Here is a 26235-nt window from a genome sequence, read left to right on the forward strand (position 1 = left end):
CTCCCCAGGTGAAAATGGTCAACATGATCTATGCCACCCACATTCCCATGCGGCAACGGAAGCGAGCACTACGGGACGTCTATGCGATGGAGCCAGTCACCCCCAAATTCAACCCATGGTCAGCTTGTCTGATCACCTTTGATCGTAGGGATCACCCTACCAGTATCCGTCACGGCGGCTCTGCCGCATTGGTACTAGACCCAATCATCGACGGATTCCACCTCACGCGAGTCCTTATGGACGGCGACAGCATCCTGAACCTGCTTTATCAGGACATAGTGCGCAAAATGGGCATCGACCCTTCGAGGATCAAGCCCACCAAAACCACCTTTAAAGGTGTAATTCCTGGAGTAGAGGCCCGTTGCACGGGCTCTATAACATTGGATGTGGTCTTCGGATCTTCGGATAACTTCCGAAGTGAAGAGTTAATCTTCGATATCGTCCCTTTCCGTAGTGGTTACCACGCACTGCTTGGACGAACCGCATTCGCCAGATTCAATGCGGTACCACACTATGCATACCGCAAGCTCAAGATGCCAGGACCGCGCGGGGTCATAACAGTCAACGGAAACATGGACCGCTCTCTCCGTACAGAAGAGCATACTGCAACCCTCGTGGCGGAAGTACAATGCGGCCTCCTGCGACAAACCACCAATCCGGCGACGACAACCTCGAGCACCGTCAAGCTAGTCCGGAGCACCCTGCAACAGGATCACCAGGCACGCCAAGAGCATGACTAGCAGTCCGGCATCCGCTCAAGCCCCATCAAAGCAGCATTCGTGCCGCGCGTACACAATTACGTACTCAAAGTACCATGGGCATAGGCAGAGGCGCAACAGTGACTCAGTCAACAGTGTGGTATAACCCAACATACTTTCATAACCCTCCCTATTTATCTTTCAGGACACTGCTTTAGTGTAGCCTCTTCAGAAGAGCCGGATTGTCGGACTTACACAGAAGAGAAAACCAAGGAGGCAACAGGCTTTGCGCACAATAGGAAATACCCAGGTGGAAGCTGTTCACGACCGTTATACCTGTTTTATATACCTACATGCAGCTTGCCCTTGGATAGGACATGTTAAATAGTCCTATTTACTTCTGCTTAAACGCACCCATTGTAAACATAAGCTTAAACGTATTATTCATCAATGGGAGATAATATATAGCGTCAGCTTATTATTCCTATTTGCGAATTTTTCTTACAAATGTTTCTTTAATATTGCATCCGTACACCTTGGTACGTTCAGTGTGCCAGGGGCTTCTTATGGCGCCCCATAATACGGCAAGACAAGTCCAAACACTGTCAACAGTGCGGCACCCCGAACTTATAGCACTATATGCATCAGCTCCGAATCACGTCTTGGGTCAATAGTTGGGTTTGCCCGGCTCCCTTATGTTGGTACCTTACGATCCGTTACATCGGCTAAGGTAGCGCATGGAGAACTACTGCGATTATGTTCCGGTTCTTCCAGATGAGCACCTTAGTAGAGAAAGCCGAAAACTGACCGGCATGATGCGGCGAGAGCTGGTCGCTGTTCGAGAGTTCTTAAAATCCTTAAAGATTTTTTCCGCTTTAGGCGAGGAATCGGCCTCGTCCAATTTAGGCGTATATAGCGCCCCAATTCGGCCTTCCAAATTCTAGGGGCTTCGCCGAAATTTAAAATTGTAGACTTCTATGGCTAAGTGAAAGTTATAAAGCCGCATAGTCCGATTGCCTTGTTCTCTGCGTCAGATACCTCCTTAATGGACCAAAAATTTGGATAAAGAGTGTCCGGGTTTTTCCAGCAACACCCTGGTAATAGTTACGTGGGGGCGGAAGCCGACGACTGGCCTACTTTCAGAATTCTATAAACAGCCGCACAGAAGGTAATATTTTAAATCAAAAGGCGCTACATAGCGCAAGTAACTTCGTCTTTATATTACAACAACGAAAGAAGTACATTTACTCAAGGATCGTGTCCTTGGTACATTCATCGGCCAGGAGACGATCGCCCTTCATAACGCCATCATAATACTTCTCGGGATAGCGGTGCGCCTTGCCCTCCAGCGGCCTATCCTTCACCAGCTTCTCCTCATCCAGCTTGCCCCAATGCACCTTCGCACGGGCAAAGGCCCGGTGGGCGCCCTCAATGCAAATGGATCGCTTGATCACTTCAAGCCATGGATAGGCATTTACCATCCACTTGATAAGGCCGAAGTAGCTAGTGGGCAGGGGCTCACCAGGCCACATCCGGACTATGAAATCTTTCATAGCCACTTCGGCCGCCCTGTGGAGTTCAACCAACTGCTTCAGTTGGTCACTCAGAGGCATTGGGTGTTTGGCCCCAGCATACTGGGACCAGAACAGCTTCTCCTTTGAGCTCCCCTCCTTGGCACGCTAGAACTCCGCGGCATCTGATACGCTGCGTGGCAGATTTGCGAATGCCCCTCGAGAGCTCCGAATTCGGGTAAGTAAAAGAAACGCCTCCTCCACATGTTTGCTTTGCATAAAGAATGTCTTACCCGTCTCTATCTTCTTGGCCGCTTGAATTTCCTGTTGTGCATTTTCGGCCTCGGCCTTGGCGTCTTTCACACTCGCAAGGGCCTTCGCAAGCTCAATCTCTTTCATCTTAAGATCATTCTCCAAGGACTCGAACTTCTTGCTGAGCTCCTGGAGCTCTTGCTGTACCTCACCCACTCTAGCATCTTGCTTTTTGCGCTCCTTGCGCTGCAAGGCCGCCTTGTCTTCGGCCTCGGACAACGCTTCCTTCAAAGACGCCACTTCGATGGTGGCCCCTATTAGAAAGTCACGACGCTTTATCGTTAGAATAACCAACTTTGTCTATCCTTCATTATATGCGAACGGGGTATCACACACCTTTGTTCTCTTCGAGCTGTCTCTTCGTGAGGCCGAGGTCTCCCTGTGCCTGCTCCAGGTCCCGTTTTAGTCCAGCGACCTCGGCTGTGCAGATAGCAGCGGCAAGCAGCACATCCTGCTTATTCACATACACACTTACTATTAGACTCCTGCGGGTTATAATTGACCCTCTGTTTGGCTTTTCTTTCCGAACACCGAACAGAGTATCAAGGGCTACTACCTATCGGGTGGTAATTTTACATATTTCTTACTCACCTCAAAGCCTATCAGGAGACTGGTGCAGGCTTTGGTTAGTCCGCTCTTGGCGGACAGAACCTTCTGAATCAACGCACTCATAAGATTACGGTGCTCTTCATCCATGGAAGCGCCGCGAAGTGCTTCCAGCAGACTATCCGACGCCTCTGGCGTAACAGAAGTCATCGGCACGGACGGTTCGCCCTCCCTAGCGAGGGGCCGCCTGCCCGAATCCGAAACCATCGCAGGTTTCGGCACAGTATCCGGATGAGAGCCCGGCTTGCTGCGGCTCTCATTGGCACGATCCGCGGGGATCTTGAACCCCGCGTGTCCGACATCTGGAATTCCGCCTTAGGGCGTCTCTAGAGTCACCTCCCCCGCTCTGGGAGCCTTTGGGACAACACCCCCGTGTCATCCGTAGGCTGAGGAGTAGTGGCTGTCGGGAGCGAGTTCATCGCCGAGTCACTCAAGGACCCATCTGAAGACGATACCTCGGGATGGACCCTGGCCGGACTGCATATATGTCCGGCGTTATAACAAGACTATGGAGCAAAGTCGCACTAAAGTACACTAGAGTGCAGAGACTTACGATCTCGCTAAGGGCTTCCCCCTGGGCAGCCACTCTTCCTCGCTGTGAGCGGCCGTGGTGGAGTAGTACGGAAGGGACGCCTTTCCCTTCTTGGACGTCCTAGCCTCCCCCTCCGGGGCGGTTTCCCTCTTTTTCTCCTCCCCAGTGCAGGGAGGCAGAGTTTCTTCTTGTTTCCCCCCGCCTTCGCGGGAGGAATCTGCCTCGTCGTCGTCGGACGACGAGGGTATGACGGCCTTGCGCCGGGGGCCTTTCCCGGCCAACTGGTTCGCCTTCTTAGGCCCCCCATCCTCTCCGTATGGGGCGGCCCTTTCCTCTTCTTCCTCCACTTCAGGGGAGGAGTGTGCCTCGTCGTCTTCGGACGAGGCGTCCGGTACGACCTTACGCCGGAGACCCTTCCTGGTCCCCGGGACCTTCTTTTCTGGCGCCTTGTAGGGCGCCGGGATGAGCATCTCCGTCAGGGGAGCATCGGCTGGACCTTCTGGCAGCGGAGCCGGACAGTCAATCCGCTCCACTGTCTCCACATAATCCTGGTCAAATATACACAATTGATTAAGACTCCCCCATGAATATATTGGGAAGAACTGAATCCGGTGGTAGTCAGAAAACTCACCGGACGAGGGGGCCGTGCGGCATGAAGTCCACGGTCCTCGAATGTGGGAGGAGGTACTTCGGAGGCCTTAAACAGCGCCTTCCATGCGTCTTTGTGCATGATGCTGTAGAGCTTTCGAAGTGTCTAGTGTTTGGCCGGGACAAACTCCCACAGGTTAAATACCTGCCTTTGGCACAGAAGAATCCGGCGGACAATCATGACCTGGACCACGTTGACAAGCTTGATGTTTTTGTCCTTCATATTCTTGATGCAGTTTTGGAGTCCGGTCAGCTCTGCAGGTTCGCCCCAGGCCAGGCCCTTCCTTTCCCAGGAGGTGAGCCGCGTGGGGGTTCTAGATCGGAATTCGGGGGCCGCCGCCCAGTTGGCGTCACGCGGCTCGGTGATGTAGAACCACCCCGATTGCCACCCTTTCACGGTCTCCGCGAAGGAGCCGTCGAGCCAGGTGACGTTAGGCATCTTGCCTACCATGGCCCCTCTGCACTCCGCTTGCTGGCCGCTCATGATCTTCGGCTTCAGACAGAAGATTTGTAGCCACAAGCCAAAGTGAGGCTAGATGCGGAGGAAGGCCTCGCATACGACGATAAACGCCGAGATGTTGTGGAAAAAATTTGGGGCTAGATCATGGAAATCGAGCCCGTAGTAGAACATGAGCCCGCGGACGAAGGGATGAAGTAGAAATCCTAGTCCACGTACGAAGTGGGCGAGAAACACGACCCTCTTGTGGGGTTCCGGGGTTGGAATGATCTGCACGTCGTCCGGTAGCCTGTGCGCGATGTCCACGGCCAAGTATCCGGCCGCCCGAAGATTCGCGATATGCGCCTCCTTCACGATGGAGGCCACCCAATGGCCTCCTGCTCCGGACATGTTTAGCTGTGCGGAGAACCTTGGGCTAGGGCGCTAGAGCTCAAGGAGGCAGGGGTGAGCAAAGGAGAAAGAAGGCGTGGGTAAAAATAGGGGACCCTTATCCCTTTATAAAGGGGACGAAAGCGGTACGCCTCCCCACTTGCCCGGTGAGAATCGCTTACTTCCCAAGAGCCACGATTGATGGCGCGGTTGGATTACCCATACCCGTATTGATGAGAATCCCGTGATAAGGGGACACAATCTCTGCGTTGACAAGACGTGTCAAGGAAACCGCCTCGCAATATGCGCTACGGCTGGTTGTGGGAAAACGGTTCGAATAATGACCCGACCGTACTGACACGTCGTGTTGTCTAAAAAGTTGTCAACGGATTATATTTCTGAGATATCATTCTCTCTACGGTGATGTGTGAAAATCATCTTGCAGATCCGGACACGGTTTAAGTGTTCGATAATTACTTTGGAGCATTCGGAGAAGGAACCCGCCTTGCAATGCCGAAGACAAGACTGCGCGCCGGACTCATCGTCATTGAAGCTTGGTTCAGGGGCTACTAAGGAAGTCCTGGATTAGGGGGTATCCGGACAGCCGGACTATATGCTTTGTCCGTACTGTTGGAGCGTGAAGATAAAGGACTCAAGACTCCGTCCCGTGTCCGGATGGGACTCTCCTTTGCGTGGAAGACAAGATTGGCGATCCGGATATTATATTTCCTTCCTTGTAACCGACTCCGTGTAAACCCTAGCCCTCTCTGGTGCCTATATAAACTGGAGAGGTTGGTCCTTAGAAGGACGATCACAATCATAGTCATCATAGGCTAGCTTCTAAGGTTTAGCCTCTACGATCTCGTGGTAGATCAACTCTTGTACTACTCATATCATCAATATCAATCAAGCAGGAAGTAGGGTTTTACCTCCATCGAGAGGGCCCGAACCTGGGTAAACATTGTGTCCCTTGCCTTCTGTTACCATCATCCTAAGACGCACAGATCGGGACCCCCTACCCGAGATCCACCGGTTTTGACACCGACAACGGGGCCGGATTTTGCCCATTAGAATCAGTTTTGGGCCTATTTGATCAAGTAAATGAGTTTACGGCCAAAATTGGTCATTTTTTGAATTTTTTGCCTAAAGCATACAGTCAGTTTGAGTTCATGGACTAATGACACATTTCACTCTTACCAAAATTAAATATAGTGCACCAGGGATTTCTAATATAGTGTTGGGAGCAATTTTGAATGGGGATTTTTTGAATTTGATTACCAGCATCTTTACGGAGGCAAAACCGTTAAGAGTAAACAATTGAGTGTGAAATGTGTTGTTGGTTCAGTCTTGAATGAAAAAAACAAGTGCTTTTCGAGATATGAGTTGCTTTGTTTTTCCTCTATTCTGGCCTTTGTGGCCATTGCATCGAGTTGCTGCACTATGTATTGAATCCACCAAAACGAGTGTCGGTGAAAGTGCAGAGGAGTGCAACAGAAACATATTGCTAAACCCGACCAAAAAGCCACAGCATGGCAGCGCTGCTAGGTAGCATTCCACAACAAAAATTCTGTTTTTATCATTTACCTACTCGAGGACGAGCAGGATTTAAGCTTGGGGATGCTTGATACGTCTCCAACGTATCTATAATTTTTTATTGTTCCATGCTATTATATTACCCGTTTTCGATGTTTGTGGGCTTTACTTTACACTTTTATATCATTTTTGGGACTAACCTACTAACCGGAGGCCCGACCTGAATTGTTGTTTTTTTGCCTATTTCAGTGTTTCGAAGAAAAGGAATATCAAACGAGGGCCAAACGGAATGACACATTCGAGAGCGATCTTTTTGGAACAAACGCAATCCAGGAGACTTGGAGTGGGCGTCAAGAAGCAGCCGAGGCGGCCACAAGGCAGGAGGGCGCGCCCTAGGGGGGTGGGCGCGCCCCCCACCCTCGTCGGCCCCTCGTGGCTCCCCTGACCGACTTCCTTCTCCTATATATACTTGCATACCTTGAAAACACCTAGGAGCACCACGAAACCCTATTTCCACCGCTGCAACCTTCGGTACCCGTGAGATCCCATCTTGGAGCCTTTTTCGACGCTCCGTCGAAGGGGGAATCGATCACAGAGGGATTCTACATCAACACCATAGCCTCTCCGATGAGTTGTGAGTAGTTTACCACAGACCTTCGGGTCCATAGTTATTAGCTAGATGGCTTCTTCTCTCTCTTTGAATATCAATACAAAATTCTCCTCGATCTTCTTGGAGATCTATTCGATGTAACTCTTTTTGCGGTGTGTTTGTCGAGATCCAATGAATTGTGGGTTTATGATCAAGTTTATCTATGAGAAATATTTGAATCTCCTCTGAATTCTTTTATGTATGATTGGTTATCTTTGCAAGTCTCTTCGAATTATCAGTCTGGTTTGGCCTACTAGATTGATATTTCTTGCAATAGGAGAAGTGCTTAGCTTTGGGTTCAATCTTGCGGTGTCCTTTCCCAGTGATAGCAGGGGCAGCAAGGCACGTATTGTATTGTTGCCATCGAGGATAAAAAGATGGGGTTTATATCATATTGCATGAGTTTATCCCTCTACATCATGTCATCTTTCTTAATACGTTACTCTGTTCTTCATGAACTTAATACTCTAGATGCAGGCAGGAGTCAGTCGATGTGTGGAGTAATAGTAGTAGATGCAGAATCGTTTCGATCTACTAGTTGCGGACGTGATGCCTATATACATGATCATGCCTATATATTCTCATAACTATGCACTTTTCTATCAATTGCTCGACAGTAATTTGTTCACCCGCCATAATACTTATGCTATGTTGAGAGAAGCCACTAGTGAAACCTATGGCCCCCGGGTCTATCTTTTATCATATAAGTTTCCCATCTACTTTTATTTGCATCTTTACTTTCCAATCTATATCATAAAAATACCAAAAATATTTATCTTATCTTATTATCTCTATTAGATCTCACTTTTGAAAGTTACTGTGAAGGGATTGACAACCCCTTTATTGTGTTGGTTGCGAGGTTCTTTTTTGTTTGTGTAGCTACGAGGGACTTCTGTGGATCCTCCTACTGGATTGATACCTTGGTTCTCAAAAACTGAGGGAAATACTTACGCTACTTTGGTGCATCACCCTTTCCACTTCAAGGGAAAACCAATGCGGTGCTCAAGAGGTAGCAAGTGACATGTATGAAAGAATTATCAAGGTGGCTTTGCCACAAATACAATGTCAACTACATGATCATACAAAATCAATATGACAATGATGGAGCGTGTCATAATAAACAGAATGGTGGAAAGTTGCATGGCAGTATATCTCGGAATGGCTATGGAAATGTCATAATAGGTAGGTATGGTGGCTGTTTTGAGGAAGGTATATGGTGGGTGTATGGTTCCGGCGAAAGTTGCGCGGCACAAGAGAGGCTAGCAATGGTGGAAGGGTGAGAGTGCGTATAATCCATGGACTCAACATTAGTCATGAAGAACTCATATACTTATTGCAAAAATCTACAAGTAATCAAAACAAAGTACTACACGCATGCTCCTAGGGGAAGGGTTAGTAGGAGTTAACCATCTCGCGATCCCGACCTCCACACATAAGGAGGACAATCAATAAATAAATCATGCTCCAACTTCATCACATAACGGTTCACCATACGTGCATGCTACGGGAATCACAAACTTTAACACAAGTATTCCTCAAATTCACAACTACCCAACTAGCATGACTCTAATATTACCATCCTCATATCTCAAAACAATTATCAAGCATCAAATTTCTCATAGTATTCAATGCACTTTCTATGATAGTTTTTATTATACCCAACTTGGATGCCCATCATATTAGGACCAATTTTATAACCAAAGCAAATATCATGCTGTTCTAAAAGACTCTCAAAATAATATAAGTAAAGCACGAGAGATCAATAATTTCTACAAAATAAAGCCACCGCCGTGCTCTAAAAAGATGTAAGTGAAGCACTAGAGCAAAATTGTCTAGCTCAAAAGATATAAGTGAAGCACATAGAGTATTCTAATAAATTCCGAATCATGCGTGTCTCTCCCACAAGGTGTGTACAGCAAGGATGATTGTGGTAAACTAAAAAGCAAAGACTCATATCATACAAGACGCTCCAAGCAAAACACATATCATGTGGAGAATAAAAATATAGCTCCAAGTAAAGTTACCGATAGACGAAGACGAAAGAGGGGATGCCTCCGGGGCATCCCCAAGCTTAGGATTTTGTTGTCCTTGAATTATATTGGGGTTCCATGGGCATCCCCAAGCTTAGTCTCTTGCCACTCCTTATTCCATAGTCCATCAAATCTTTACCCAAAATTTGAAACTTCACAACACAAAAAACTCAACAGGAAATCTCATGAGCTCCGTTAGTGCAATAAAGAAAAACCACCACTTAAGGTACTGTAATGAAATCATTCTTTATTTATATTGGTGTTACACCTACTGTATTCAAACTTCTCTATGGTTAATACCCCCCGATACTAGCCATAGATTCATCAAAATAAGCAAACAACACACGAAAAACAGAATCTGTCAAAAACAGAACAGTCTGTAGTAATTTGTAACTTTAGAATACTTCCGGAACTCTAAAACTCCTACCAAACTAGGAAGTCCTTGGAAATTTGTCTATTGATCTACTGCAAAACTAATCAACTCAAAATCATGTTTCTGTGATTTATTAAAATTATTCTCGTGCGTGCAAAAGTTTTTTGTTTTTCAGCAAGATCAAATTAACTTTCACCCAAGATGATCTAGGTTCTACTTGGCACAAACACTAATTAAAACATAAAACCACATCTAAACAGATGTTAGATGAATTATTTATTACTAAACAGGAGAAAAAAGTAAATAAAAATAAAATTGGGCTGCCTCCCAACAAGCGCTATCGTTTAACACCCCTAGCTAGGCATAAAAGCGAGAATATATCTAAGTATTGCCATCTTTGGTATTCAATTCATAAGTGGCTCTCATAATAGATTCATAAGGTAATTTCATTTTCTTTCTAGGAAAGTGTTCCATGCCTTCCTTAATGGAAATTGGAATCTAATATTTCCTTCCTTCATATCAATAATTGCACCGATCGTTCTAAGGAAAGTTCTACCAAGAATAATAGGCCATGAAAGATTGCAATCTATATCAAGAACAATAAAATCTATGGGCACATAATTACTATTTGCAACAATAAGAACATAATTAATTCTTCCCATAGGTTTCTTAATAGTGCAATCCGCAAGGTGCAAGTTTAAAGAACAATCATCAAAATCACGGAAACCTAGCACATCACACAAAGTTTTTGGAATCTTGGAAACACTAGCACCCAAATCACACAAAGCATAGCTTTCATGATCTTTAATTTTAATTATTAGTAGTAGGTTCCCACTCATCATAAAGTTTTCTAGGGATAGAAACTTCCAATTCAAGTTTTTCCTCATAAGATTGCATCAAAGCATCAACGATATGTTTGGTAAAAGCTTTTTTTGACTATAAGCATGAGGAGAATTTTACATGGATTGCAACAAGGAAATACAATCTATTAAAGAACAATTATCATAATTAAAATCCTTGAAATCCATAACAGTGGGTTCATTGCTATGTAAAGTTTTGATCTCTCCAATCCCACTTTTACCAATTTTAGCATCAAGATCTAAACACTCCGAATCATTGGGACGCCTTTTAACTAAAGTTGACTCATCTCCAGTCCCATCATTATCAATATTCATATTGCAAAATAAAGATTTAATAGGGGACACCTCAATCATTTTTAGATCTTCATCATTATTTTCATGGAAACTAGAAGAACACGCTTTTACAAAGCAATCTTTCTTAGCACGCATCCTAGCGGTTCTTTCTTTGCACTCATCAATCGAAAATCTCATGGCTTTGAGAGATTTATTTATATCATGCTTAGGTGGAATAGATCTAAGTTTCAAAGAATCAACATCAAGAGAAATTCTATCCATGTTCCTAGCCAATTCATCAATCTTAAGCAATTTTTCTTCAAGCAAAGCATTGAAATTCTATTGAGAATTCATAAATTCTTTAACACTAATCTCAAAATCAGAGGGCATCTTATTAAAATTTATATAAGAGTTGTTGTAGGAATTACCATATATTATTAGAGGAACTACTAGGAAACGGCCTAGGATTAAAGTTTCCTCTATAAGCATTGTTACCAAAATTATTCCTACCAACAAAATTCACATCCATAGATTCATTATTATTCTCAATCAAAGTAGACAAAGGCATATCATTGGGAATAATAGGAGCACTCTTAGTAGCAAAAAATTTCATAAGTTCATCCATCTTTCCACTCAAAACATTAATCTCTTCTATCACATGAACCTTTTTACTAGTAGATCTTTCGGTATGCCATTGAGAATAATTAACCATAATATTATCTAGGAGGTTAGTAGCGTCTCCTAAAGTGATTTCCATAAAAGTGCCTCCTGCGGCCGAATCTAAAAGGTTTCTAGAAGCAAAATTCAATCCGGCATAAAAAATTTGTATGATCATCCAGAAATTCAAACCATGTGTAGGGCAATTGCAAATCATTAATTTCATCCTCTCCCAGGATTGGGCAACATGATCATGATCAAGTTGCTTAAAATTCATAATATTGTTTCTAAGAGAGACGATCTTAGCGGGAGGAAAATACTTAGAGATAAAATCATCTTTGCAATTATTCCATCAATCAATACTATTTTCAAGTAAAGACGAAAACCAAGTTTTAGCACGATCACTAAGTGAAAATGGAAATAGCTTCAATTTAACAATATCATTATCAATGTCTTTCTTCTTTTGCATATCACACAAATCAACAAAGCAGCATTGATTTCATAAGATTTCATAAGTTGTTTAGATCAGTAGCGGCATCTTCACTAAGAAGGCCAGAGAATTGATCTTTCATGACAAGATTCAACAAAGCAGCATTGATTTCATAAGATTCAGCATCATTAAGAGGAGCAATCAGAGTGCTAAGGAAATCATTATTATTCGTATTGAAAAAGTCACACAATTTAGTACTATCTTGAGCCATCATGACAAGCAATCCAACACACAAGCACACAAGAGGCAAGCGAAAAAGAGGCGAACGCAAAAGAGAGGGCGAATAAAACGGCAAGGGTGAAGTGGGGGAGAGGAAAACGAGAGGCAAATGGCAAATAATGTAATGCGAGGGAGATGAGTTTGCGATGGGTCTTGGTATGTCTTGACTTGAGCGAAGACCTCCCCGGCAACGGCGCCAGAAATCCTTCTTGCTACCTCTTGAGCACTGTGTTGGTTTTCCCTTGAAGAGGAAAGGGTGATGCAGCAAAGTAGCGTAAGTATTTCCCTCAGTTTTTGAGAACCAAGGTATCAATCCAGTAGGAGGCTCCACACAAATCCCACATACCTACACAAACAAACAAGAACCTCGCAACCAACGCGATAAAGGGGTTGTCAATCCCTTCACGGCCACTTGTGAAAGTGAGATCTGATAGAGATAATAAGATAAGATAAATATTTTTGGTATTTTTATGATATAGATTGGAAAGTTAATATTGAAAAATAAAGTAGATCGAAAACTTATATAATGGAAAATAGACCCGGGGGCCATAGGTTTCACTAGTGGCTTCTCTCAAGATAGCATAAGTATTACGGTGGGTGAACAAATTACTGACGAGCAATTGATAGGAAAGTGCATAGTTATGAGAATATCTAGTCATGATCATGTATATAGGCATCACGTCTGCGACAAGTAGATCAAAACGATTCTACATCTACTACTATTACTCCACACATCAAACGCTATCCAGCATGTATCTAGAGTATTTAGTTCATAAGAACAGAGTAATGCATTAGGCAAGATGACATGATGTAGAGGGATAAACTCAAACAATATGATATAAACCCCATCTTTTTATCCTTGATGGCAACAATGCAATACATGCCTTGCTGCCCCTGCTGTCACTGGGAAAGGACACCGCAAGATTGAACCCAAAGCTAAGCACTTCTCCCATTGCAATAAAGATCAATCTAGTAGGCCAAACCAAACTGATAATTCGAAGAGACTTGCAAAGATAACCAATCATACATAAAAGAATTTAGAGGAGATTCAAATATTTCGCATTGATAAACTTGATTATAAACCCACAATTCATCGGATCTCGACAAACACACCGCAAAAAGAGTTACATCAAATAGATATCCAAGAAGATCGAGGATAACTTTGTATTGAGATTCAAAGAGAGAGAAGAAGCCATCTAGCTAATAACTATGGACCGGAAGATCCGTGGTAAACTACTCACAACTCATCGGAGAGGCTATGGTGTATGGTGTTGATGTAGAAGCCCTCTGTGATCCATTCCCCCTCCGGCGGAGCGCCAGAAAAGGCTCCAAGATCGGATCTCACGGGTACAGAAGGTTGCGGTAGTGGAAATAGGGTTTCGTGGTGCTCCTCGGCGTTTTCAAGGTATGGAAGTATATATAGGCGAAGGAAGTCGGTCAGGGGAGCCACGAGGGGCCCACGAGGGTGGGGGGCGCGCCCAGCCCCGTAGGGCGCGTCTTGCACCCTCGTGGCCGCCTCGGCTGCTTCTTGACGTACACTCCAAGTCTCCTGGATTGCGTTTGTTCCAAAAAGATCGTTCTCAAAGGTTTCATTCCGTTTGGACTCCGTTTGATATTCCTTTTCTTCAAAACACTGAAATAGGCAAAAAAACAGCAATTCGGGCTGGGCCTCCGGTTAGTAGGTTAGTCCCAAAAATGATATAAGAGTGTAAAGTAAAGCCCATAAACATCCAAAACGGGTAATATAATAGCATGGAACAAATAAAAATTATAAATACGTTGGAGACTTATCAGTTAATATGAGGTGTAGGGACCGGTCCTCCATAGACCGGGGGAGGGGGAACCGAGGCAAAGGTTCCCGTCCCATTCTTGTTGAGATCAGAAGAAGTTTTAGTACCTTTAGCCACTTCCTTGCCGGAATTAGCCTCCGATTCTGATGCGGTGGAATTAACAACAAGCAACGGATCAGGTGAGGTTTTAAACCCCTCAAGTAATTCTTTAACCACGGATTTGACCTCGGTCATCATAGACGTCTTAAGTGAAGCCATAGCCTCATTTAAGTCTCCCCAAGTGATCGAACTGCACATCCTCGGGCACTTCAACCCCAATCCCGCTATCATCAACCATACTCTTCGGGTGGTGAAACCCTTAATAAAGAGACGAGACTCTCATACCATTGAAAGGATCGATATGGTTGAATAGAGGGGGTGAATAGGCAACTACCAATTTTTTTAGCTTTTCTAAACAAATTAAGATTAGCAACAAATAGGTTGTCTAGAACTGCAACTAGGTGAGCAACCTATATGATGCTAACAACACAAACAAGTAAAGGATACAACACAACAATAACTTGCACAAAGTAAAGGTAAGAAATAACCGCAAGTGGAGCCGGTGGAGACGAGGATGTGTTACGGAAGTTCCTTCCCTTTGAGGGGAAGTACTGAAGGAAATATGCCCTAGAGGCAATAATAAAGTTATTATTTATTTCCTCATATCATGATAAATGTTTATTATTCATGCTAGAATTGTATTAACCGGAAACATAATACATGTGTGAATATATAGACAAACAGAGTGTCACTAGTATGCCTCTACTTGACTAGCTTGTTAATCAAAGATGGTTATGTTTCCTAACCATGAACAAGGAGTTTTTATTTGATTAACAAGGTCACATCATTAGTTGAATGATCTGATTGACATGACCCATTCCGTTAGCTTAGCACCCGATCGTTTAGTATGTTGCTATTGCTTCCTTCATGACTTATACATGTTCCTATGACTATGAGATTATGCAACTCCCGTTTACCGGAGGAACACTTTGTGTGCTACCAAACATCACAACGTAACTGGGTGATTATAAAGGTGCTCTACAGGTGTCTCCGAAGGTACTTGTTGAGTTGGCGTATTTCGAGATTAGGATTTGTCACTCCGAATGTCGGAGAGGTATCTCTGGGCCCTCTCGGTAATACACATCACTTAAGCCTTGCAAGCATTTCAACTAATGATTTAGTTGCGAGATGATGTATTACGGAACGAGTAAAGAGACTTGTCGGTAACGAGATTGAACTAGGTATTGGATACCGACGATCGAATCTCGGACAAGTAACATACCGATGACAAAGGGAACAACGTATGTTGTTATGCGGTTTGACCGATAAAGATCTTCGTAGAATATGTAGGAACCAATATGGGCATCCAGGTCCTGCTATTGGTTATTGACCGGAGACGTGTCTCGGTCATGTCTACATTGTTCTCGAACCGTAGGGTCCGCACGCTTAAAGTTTTGATGACAAGTTTCATTATGAGCTTATGTATTTTGATGTACCGAAGGTTGTTCAGAGTCCCGGATGTGATCACGGGCATGACGAGGAGTCTCGAAATGGTCGAGACATAAAGATTGATATACTGGACGGATATATTTGGACACCGGAAAGGTTCCGGGTGAGACTGGGAATATACCGGTGTTCCGGGAGGTTACCGGAACCCCCGGTAAGTATATGGGCCCTATTGGGCCTTAGTGGAAGGGAGGGAGAAGGAGCAAGGGAGGGGGTGCCCCCCCCCAAGCCCAATCCGAATTGGGAGGGGGGCCGGCCCCCCTTTCCTTCTCTCCTCCCCCCTCTTCCTTCCTTCTCCTACTCCTAATAGGAAAGGGGGGCCAAACCTACTTGGAGTAGGTTTGCCCCCCCTATGGCGTGCCTCCTCCCTAGGCCGGCCTCCTCCTCCCTCCCTCCTTTATATACGGGGGCGGGGGGGCACCCTAGACACACAAGTTGATCATTGAGATCGTTCCTTAGCCGTGTGCGGTGCCCCCCTCCACGATATTACACCTCGGTCATATTGTAGCGGTGCTTAGGCAAAGCCCTGCGACAGGAGAACATCAAGATCGTTACCACGCTGTCGTGCTGACGGAACTCCTCCCCGCGCCTCTGCTGGATCGGAGATCGGGGTGCGTCATCGAGCTGTACGTGTGTCAAGAACTCGGAGGTACCGGAGTAACGGTGCTTGGATTAGTTGGACCGGGAGGACGTACGACTACTTCCTCTACGTTGTGGCAACACTTCCGCTTCGGTCTACGAGGGTACGTAGACAACACTCTCCCCTCTTGTTGCTATGCATCACCATGATCTTGCGTTTGCGTAGGAAATTTTTTGAAATTACTACGTTCCCCAACAGTGGCATCCGAGCCTAGGTTTTTATGATTTGATGTTATATGCACGAGTAGAACACAAGTGAGTTGTGGGCGATATAAGTCATACTGCTTACCAGCATGTCATACTTTGGTTCGGCGGTATTGTTGGATGAAGCGGCCCGGACCGACATTAGGCGTACGCTTACGCGAGACTGGTTTTACCGTCGTGCTTTGCACACAGGTGACTAGCGGGTGTCAGTTTCTCCAACTTTAGTTGAACCGAGTGTGGCTACGCCCGGTCCTTGCGAAGGTTAAAACAGCATCAACTTGACAAACTATCGTTGTAGTTTTGATGCGTAGGTGAGATTGGTTCTTGCTTAAGCCCGTAGCAGCCACGTAAAACTTGCAGCAACAAAGTAGAGGACGTCTAACTTGTTTTTGCAGGGCATGTTGTGATGTGATATGGCCAAGACATGATGCTATATTTTCTTGTATGAGATGATCATGTTTTGTAACCGAAGTTATCGGCAACTGGCAGGAGCCATATGGTTGTCGCTTTATTGTATGAAATGCAAACGCCTTGTAATTGCTTTACTTTATCACTAAGCGGTAGCGATAGTCGTAGAAGCAATAGATGGCGTAAACGACAATGATGCTACGATGGAGATCAAGGTGTCGCGCCGGTGACGATGGTGATCATGATGGTGCTTCGGAGATGGAGATCACAAGCACAAGATGATGATGGCCATATCATATCACTTATATTGATTGCATGTGATGTTTATCCTTTATGCATCTTATCTTGCTTTGATTGACGGTAGCATTTTAAGATGATCTCTCACTAAAAATTATCAAGAAGTGTTCTCCCTGAGTATGCACCGTTGCCAAAGTTCGTCGTGCCCAGACACCACGTGATGATCGGGTGTGATAAGCTCTACGTCCATCTACAACGGGTGCAAGCCAGTTTTGCACACGCAGAATACTCAGGTTAAACTTGACGAGCCTAGCATATGCAGATATGGCCTCGGAACACGGAGACCGAAAGGTCGAGCGTGAATCATATAGTAGATATGATCAACATAAGATGTTCACCATTGAAAACTACTCCATCTCACGTGATGATCGGTTATGGTTTAGTTGATTTGGATCACGTGATCACTTAGATGACTAGAGAGATGTCTGTCTAAGTGGGAGTTCTTTATTAATATGATTAATTGAACTTAAATTTATCATGAACTTAGTACCTAATAGTATCTTGCTTGTCTATGTTGATTGTAGATAGATGGCCCGTGCTGTTGTTCCGTTGAATTTTAATGCGTTCCTTGAGAAAGCTAAGTTGAAAGATGATGGTAGCAACTACGCGGACTGGGTCCGTAACTTGAGGATTATCCTCATTGCTGCACAGAAAAATTACGTCCTGGAAGCACCGCTGGGTGCCAGGCCTACTGCTGATGCAACTGACGACGTTAAGAACGTCTGGCAGAGCAAAGCTGATGACTACTCAATAGTTCAATGTGCCATGCTTTACGGCTTAGAACCGGGACTTCAACGACGTTTTGAACGTCATGGAGCATATGAGATGTTCCAGGAGTTGAAGTTAATATTCCAGAAGAATGCTCGGATTGAGAGATATGAAGTCTCCAATAAGTTCTATAGCTGCAAGATGGAGGAGAATAGTTCTGTCAGTGAGCACATACTCAAGATGTCTGGGTATTGTAATCACTTGATTCAACTGGGAGTTACTCTTCCGGATGATAGCGTCATTGACAGAATTCTCCAATCACTTCCACCAAGCTACAAGAGCTTCGTGATGAACTATAATATGCAAGGGATGGATAAGACAATTCCCGAGCTCTTCGCAATGCTAAAGGCTGCGGAGGTAGAAATCAAGAAGGAGCATCAAGTGTTGATGGTTAACAAGACCACTAGTTTCAAGAAAAAGGGCAAAGGGAAGAAGAAGGGGAACTTCAAGAAGAACAGCAAACAAGTTGCTGCTCAAGAGAAGAAACCCAAGTCTGGACCTAAGCCTGAAACTGAGTGCTTCTACTGCAAGCAGACTGGTCACTGGAAGCGGAACTGCCCCAAGTATTTGGCGGATAAGAAGGATGGCAAGGTGAACAAAGGTATATGTGATATACATGTTATTGATGTGTACCTTACTAGAGCTCGCAGTAGCACCTGGGTATTTGATACTGGTTCTGTTGCTAATATCTGCAACTCGAAACAGGGACTACGGATTAAGCGAACACTAGCAAAGGACGAGGTGATGATGCGCGTGGGAAACGGTTCCAAAGTCGATGTGATCGCGGTCGGCACGCTACCTCTACATCTAACTTCGGGATTAGTATTAGACCTAAATAATTGTTATTTGGTGCCAGCGTTGAGCATGAACATTATATCTGGATCTTGTTTGATGCGAGACGGTTATTCATTTAAATCAGAGAATAAGGGTTGTTCTATTTATATGAGTAATATCTTTTATGGTCATGCACCCTTGAAGAGTGGTCTATTTTTGATGAATCTCGATAGTAGTGATACACATATTCATAGTGTTGAAGCCAAAAGATGCAGAGTTGATAATGATAGTGCAACTTATTTGTGGCACTGTCGTTTAGGTCATATCGGTGTAAAGCGCATGAAGAAACTCCATACTGATGGACTTTTGGAACCTCTTGATTATGAATCACTTAGTACTTGCAAACCATGCCTCATGGGCAAGATGACCAAAACGCCGTTCTCCGGTACTATGGAGAGAGCAACAGATTTGTTGGAAATCATACATACAGATGTATGTGGTCCGTGGCGGATATCGTTGTTTTCTCACCTTCACTGATGATTTAAGTAGATATGGGTATATCTACTTAATGAAGCATAAGTCTGAAACATTTGAAAAGTTCAAAGAATTTCAGAGTGAAGTTGAAAATCATCGTAACAAGAAAATAAAATTTCTACGATCTGATCGTGGAGGAGAATATTTGAGTTACGAGTTTGGTCTACACTTAAAACATTGTGGAATAGTTTCGCAACTCACGCCACCCGGAACACCACAGCGTAATGGTGTGTCCGAACGTCGTAATCGTACTTTACTTGATATGGTGCGGTCTATGATGTCTCTTACAGATTTACCGCTATCGTTTTGGGGTTATGCTTTAGAGACGGCCACATTCACGTTAAATAGGGCACCGTCGAAATCCGTTGAGACGACACCTTATGAACTATGGTTTCGAAAGAAACCAAAGTTGTCGTTTCTTAAAGTTTGGGGCTGCGATGCTTATGTGAAAAAGCTTCAACCTGATAAGCTCGAACCCAAATCGGAGAAATGTGTCTTCATAGGATACCCAAAGGAGACAGTTGGGTACACCTTCTATCAAAGATCCGAAGGCAAGACATTCATTGCTAAGAATGGATCCTTTCTGGAGAAGGAGTTTCTCTCGAAAGAAGTGAGTGGGAGGAAAGTAGAACTTGATGAGGTAACTGTACCTACTCCCTTGTTGGAAAATAATACATCACAGGCACCGGTTTCTGTGACGTCAAAACCAACTAGTGAGGAAGTTGATGATGATGATCATAGAACTTCAGATCAAGTTAATACAGAACCTCGTAGGTCGAACAGAGTAAGATCCGCACCAGAGTGGTACGGTAATCCTATTCTGGAAGTCATGCAACTAGATCATGATGAACCTACGAACTATGAAGAAGCGATGGTGAGCCCAGATTCCGCAAAATGGCTTGAAGCCATGAAATCTGAGATGGGATCCATGTATGAGAACAAAGTATGGACTTTGGTTGACTTGCCCGATGGTCGGCAAGCAATTGAGAATAAATGGATCTTCAAGAAGAAGACTGACGCTGACGGTAATGTTACTGTCTACAAAGCTCGACTTGTTGCAAAAGGTTTTCGACAAGTTCAAGGGGTTGACTACGATGAGACCTTCTCACCCGTAGCGATGCTTAAGTCTGTACGAATCATGTTAGCAATTGCTGCATTTTATGATTATGAAATTTGGCAAATGGATGTAAAAACTGCATTCCTGAATGGATTTCTGGAAGAAGAGTTGTATATGATGCAACCAGAAGGTTTTATCGATCCAAAGGGAGCTAACAAAGTGTGCAAGCTCCAGCGATCCATTTATGGACTGGTGCAAGCCTCTCGGAGTTGGAATAAACGTTTTGATAGTGTGATCAAAGCATTTGGTTTTATACAGACTTTTGGAGAAGCCTGTATTTACAAGAAAGTGAGTGGGAGCTCTGTAGCATTTCTAATATTATATGTGGATGACATATTATTGATTGGAAATGATATAAAATTTCTGGATAGCATAAAGGGATACTTGAATATAAGTTTTTCAATGAAAGACCTCGGTGAAGCTGCTTACATATTGGGCATTAAGATCTATAGAGATAGATCAAGACGCTTAATTGGACTTTCACAAAGCACATACCTTGACAAAGTTTTGAAGAAGTTCAAAATGGATCAAGCAAAGAAAGGGTTCTTGCTTGTATTGCAAGGTGTGAAGTTGAGTAAGACTCAAAGCCCGACCACTGCAGAAGATAGAGAGAAAATGAAAAGTGTTCCCTATGCTTCAGCCATAGGCTCTATCATGTATGCAATGCTGTGTACCAGACCTGATGTGTGCCTTGCTATAAGTCTAGCAGGGAGGTACCAAAGTAATCCAGGAGTGGATCACTGGACAGCGGTCAAGAACATCCTGAAATACCTGAAAAGGACTAAGGATATGTTTCTCGTATATGGAGGTGACAAAGAGCTCATCGTAAATGGTTACATTGATGCAAGCTTTGACACTGATCCGGACGATTCTAAATCGCAAACCGCATACGTGTTTACATTAAACGGTGGAGCTGTCAGTTGGTGCAGTTCAAAGCAAAGCATCGTGGCGGGATCTACGTGTGAAGCGGAATACATAGCTGCTTCGGAAGCAGCCAATGAAGGAGTCTGGATGAAGGAGTTCATATCCGATCTAGGTGTCATACCTAGTGCATCGGGTCCAATGAAAATCTTTTGTGACAATACTGGAGCGATTGCCTTAGCAAAGGAATCCAGATTTCACAAGAGAACCAAGCACATTAAGATACGCTTCAATTCCATCCGGGATCTAGTCCAGGTGGGAGACATAGAGATTTGCAAGATACATATGGATCTGAATGTTGCAGACCCGTTGACTAAGCCTATTCCACAAGCAAAACATGATCAACACCAAGACTCCATGGGTGTTAGAATCATTACTGTGTAATCTAGATTATTGACTCTAGTGCAAGTGGGAGACTGAAGGAAATATGCCCTAGAGGCAATAATAAAGTTATTATTTATTTCCTCATACATGTATGTCTATGAACTTTTCAATAGTATGTTGCTATTGCTTCCTTCATGACTTATACATGTTCCTATGACTATGAGATTATGCAACTCCCGTTTACCGGAGGAACACTTTGTGTGCTACCAAACATCACAACTTAAACGGGTTATTATAAAGGTGCTCTACAGGTGTCTCCGAAGGTACTTGTTGAGTTGGCGTATTTCGAGATTAGGATTTGTCACTCCGAATGTCGGAGAGGTATCTCTGGGCCCTCTCGGTAATACAAATCACTTAAGCCTTGCAAGCATTTCAACTAATGAGTTAGTTGCGAGATGATGTATTACGGAACGAGTAAAGAGACTTGTCGGTAACGATATTGAACTAGGTATTGGATACCGATGATCGAATCTCGGACAAGTAACATACCGATGACAAAGGGAACAACGTATGTTGTTATGCGGTTTGACCGATAAAGATCTTCGTAGAATATGTAGGAACCAATATGGGCATCCAGGTCCCGCTATTGGTTATTGACTGGAGACGTGTCTCGGTCATGTCTACATTGTTCTCGAACTGTAGGGTCCGCACGCTTAAAGTTTCGATGACAAGTTTCATTATGAGTTTATGTATTTTGATGTACCGAAGGTTGTTCGGAGTCCCGAATGTGATCACGGACATGACGAGGAGTCTCGAAATGGTCGAGACATAAAGATTGATATATTGGACGGATATATTTGGACACCGGAAAGGTTCCGGGTGAGATTGGGAATATACCGGAGTTCCGGGAGGTTACCGGAACCCCCGGTAAGTATATGGGCCTTATTGGGCCTTAGTGGAAGGGAGGGAGAAGGAGCAAGGGAGGGCCCCCCCCCCGCAAGCCCAATCCGAATTGGGAGGGGGGCCGGCCCCCCCTTTCCTTCTCTCCTCCCCCCTCTTCCTTCCTTCTCCTACTCCTAATAGGAAAGGGGGGCCAAACCTACTTGGAGTAGGTTTGCCCCCCCCTATGGCGCGCCTCCTCCCTAGGCTGGCCTCCTCCTCCCTCCCTCCTTTATATACGGGGGCGGGGGGGCACCCTAGACACACAAGTTGATCATTGAGATCGTTCCTTAGCCGTGTGCGGTGCCCCCCTCCACGATATTACACCTCGGTCATATTGTAGCGGTGCTTAGGAGAATCCCTGCGACAGGAGAACATCAAGATCGTCACCACGCCGTCGTGCTGACGGAACTCCTCCCCGCGCCTCTGCTGGATCGGAGATCGGGGTGCGTCATCGAGCTGTACATGTGTCAAGAACTCGGAGGTACCGGAGTAATGGTGCTTGGATCAGTTGGACCGGGAGGACGTACGACTACTTCCTCTACGTTGTGTCAACACTTCCTCTTCGGTCTACGAGGGTACGTAGACAACACTCTCCCCTCTCGTTGCTATGCATCACCATGATCTTGCGTGTGCGTAGGAAATTTTTTGAAATTACTACGTTCCCCAACAAGTACATCTCCGTTATAGCGGTATGGAGACACAATGCTCCCCAAGAAGCCACTAGGGCCACTGTATTCTCCTCACGCCCTCGCACAATGCAAGATGTTGTGATTCCACTAGTGATTCCCTTGAAGGCGGCGACCGAACCTTTATAAACAAGGTTGGAGCAATCTCCACAACAAGCTTGGAGGCTTCCAACAACACCACAGAGCTTCACCACAATGGAATGTGGCTCCGAGGTGACCTCGACCGTCTAGGGTGCTCAAACACCCAAGAGTAACAAGATCCGCAAGGGATTAGCGGGGGGATCAAATTTCTCTTCATAGAAGTGTTCTCAACCAATCCCTAGAAAATCAACAAGTTTGATGGCTAGGGAGAGAGATCAGGCGAAAATGAGCTTTGGAGCAACAATGGAGTTTGGGGGAGGAAGAGGTAAGTCTTCTTGGGTAAGAAGACCCTCTTTTTTAGTGGGGGACAAATCCAACCGTTATGCACCTCTCAACCCGCAAGCAAGCGGTACTACCGCTCCAGCAGCAGTACTACCGCTCCCTAAAGGATGCACAGGAGATGAGAAGAACGGGGGAAAACAGAGGAACGGCCGGTGGTAGCTGCGGTAGTAGGGGCGGTACTACCACCTCAACTACCGCTGCTACAACCGCCTGTTTTCGGGGGGGGAAAGAGGTAGCATGGTAGTAACCTTGAGGCACTACCGTTATAACCCGACACGAAAAAAATTGAGGTCCCAACCATGCGCGGTAGTATGAGCAGGACTAGCAACGGTATTGTCGTCCATAGGCGGTACTACATCTGAAGTCCGCGGTACTACCGCTTGCATCTTTCCACCACTTCTTCGGTACAAACGATGGACAACTCCAAGGAAGCGAAAAGTGGCAAAGGGTACAATATGAGTGTGTACGTGTTGATTCCACCCGAACCTTTTCGAAGCGGACCCCCTCTTGATAGTACGGTTTTCCCTACGACTCAAGACCACCAGAAAAGAACCGTAGGAAAGAAAACCGTCTTCACTTGAAACTCCGAGGGGCACGAATCGTCTTGCGCCAAATGCGTGAACTTCTGAAAAGCTCAATGCACACAATTAGTTCGCAAACACATTGTCATCAATCACCAAAACCACTTAGGGAGAAATATGCCCTAATAACATACCTTCTAAAGAAAAATATATATGTCAATTTGATGGGCATAATTGTCATAAACACGAAATGCAATAAATAGTTATAAAAGAGAATATATATACCACATCCGAATTATAAACCGGACGAGGGCCGACGGGGACGGATATCATGACCATGGCACTATTTATAACAAACAATCATACAAGAAAATTATAGAAGTAACTATCGAAATCATACAAACATGATATATATATATATATATATATATATATATATATATATATATATATATATATATATATATAATATAAGAGAACAAGAGGCTCACCAAGGTGGTGACGGCGATGAGACGGTGCGGGCGATTGACGGTGGTTACGATGGGGACCGGAAGGCATTAAGTAAATCACACCTGCACATATGCAAACTAAGAAGTTAATTTGAGCTTTGCATATAAATCAAACAAACTCCCACATAATTATCCCAAACTAAAACCCACAAATCACTATACTTATATAGAATTGCACGAGTTAATCTAGCAATGAGAGATGAAAGGACAAAGTTGCTAACCATTGTGAACACTTGGATAGATGGGGTGCCTTCAAATCTTGACAAAAATGAAGGATGAGCTCGAGCAAGGTAAGAACAGAGGAGAGAAAGGGGAAAACATAGAGAATGGGCTCAGGCTGGACGAAGGGTTTATATAGGGACATTTTTAGTCCCGGTTGGTTATATAAACTGGGACTAAATGTCCGCCTCTAGTCCCGGTTTGTGATACAAACCAGGACTAAAGGGGCTCGTGAGGCCCAGCCTGACGCCAGCCTGCCACTACCCCTTTCGTCCTGACTATAGGTACAAAATGAACCAGGGCTATGATGATCATGCCCCCCGACCGCTCCGAGCCGTTAGAACTGGGACTAATGATCACATTAGTTCCTGGCTTAAGAATTAAGATACAACATTTCAACATCAAGGAACAATGGCTTAAGAATTAAGATACATCGGTATCATCTGTCTCCGCTGTACTAAACTCTGATTTATGTACTCTATAATCTCATCGAATAATCAACAATGAGTTTAAATACTGACGCCGCGCTTCCGCCTGCTATTACTGTATTTATGTAAGTAGATAGGCAACCTAGAATTAGGAATTCTATTCGTAGTAATAAATGGTGTGCTTAACTCTAACAGAGAGGAGGGATTGATCCATGGAACCCGTCGCTCGCTTTTTCTACAAACATTGGATGTATGTATAAATAATACTACCCACTAACATGAATGAAACGAAAGTATCATAAAATTACGGGGTATATATCGAGTTGACTGACTACATCGATCTGAGCGAAACTTAAAAGAAATAACTCGGGCAAAGAAAACTAATACTACTAGCCGCCCAGCATGGGCATAGCTCATGCGCAGATCTAGAGGAGTTGACATGCTGACAAACCTTCGTTAACTTAATGAAAGTGCAGGCAGACATATGCCTGCACGGCTGCACATTTCAATGACATTTTAACGTAAATTATCATGTCCCGAAAAAAGAAAATTTAAATTATCATGCAGGGGGACAGAGCATGCAATTCGCTTGTACGGATCAACACCAAGTTACCTAAATTAATGAACACTCTCGGGTCGGGAGAACTTTTGTTTGAGTAACGTGGGATAAACATGGTGATTCTTGGAAAGCCGTGAGTTGGCAGTAAATTATACTGATTTGCTACAAAACTAAGTCTACTGGAAATGTAGTAGCTGGCTACTCCCTCCTTTCTGGTTTACATGACTTAGGGCGTCATAATGGGAGTATCATAGGTAGTATCATGCATGCCAACTAGACAAATTTGATGAGGTGGCATAGGATTAAATGATAAAAAGAGGGTTCGGTATCATATCATGATACCGTATCATATTAAATGGTGTGCTACTATGTGTCGTGCATGCTAATAAATGAAGTCAGCTATGATACTA

At 44.4% G+C, this 26235-nt stretch overlaps 1 pseudogene; it reads left to right on the forward strand.

Annotated features, from left to right (window-relative positions):
* LOC119321660 overlaps nt 1–26235 on the forward strand; it is a 78592-nt pseudogene that overhangs the window by 30033 nt on the left and 22324 nt on the right.

The sequence above is a fragment of the Triticum dicoccoides genome, chromosome 6B (assembly GCF_002162155.2).
Source record: "Triticum dicoccoides isolate Atlit2015 ecotype Zavitan chromosome 6B, WEW_v2.0, whole genome shotgun sequence".
NCBI lineage: Eukaryota > Viridiplantae > Streptophyta > Magnoliopsida > Poales > Poaceae > Triticum > Triticum dicoccoides.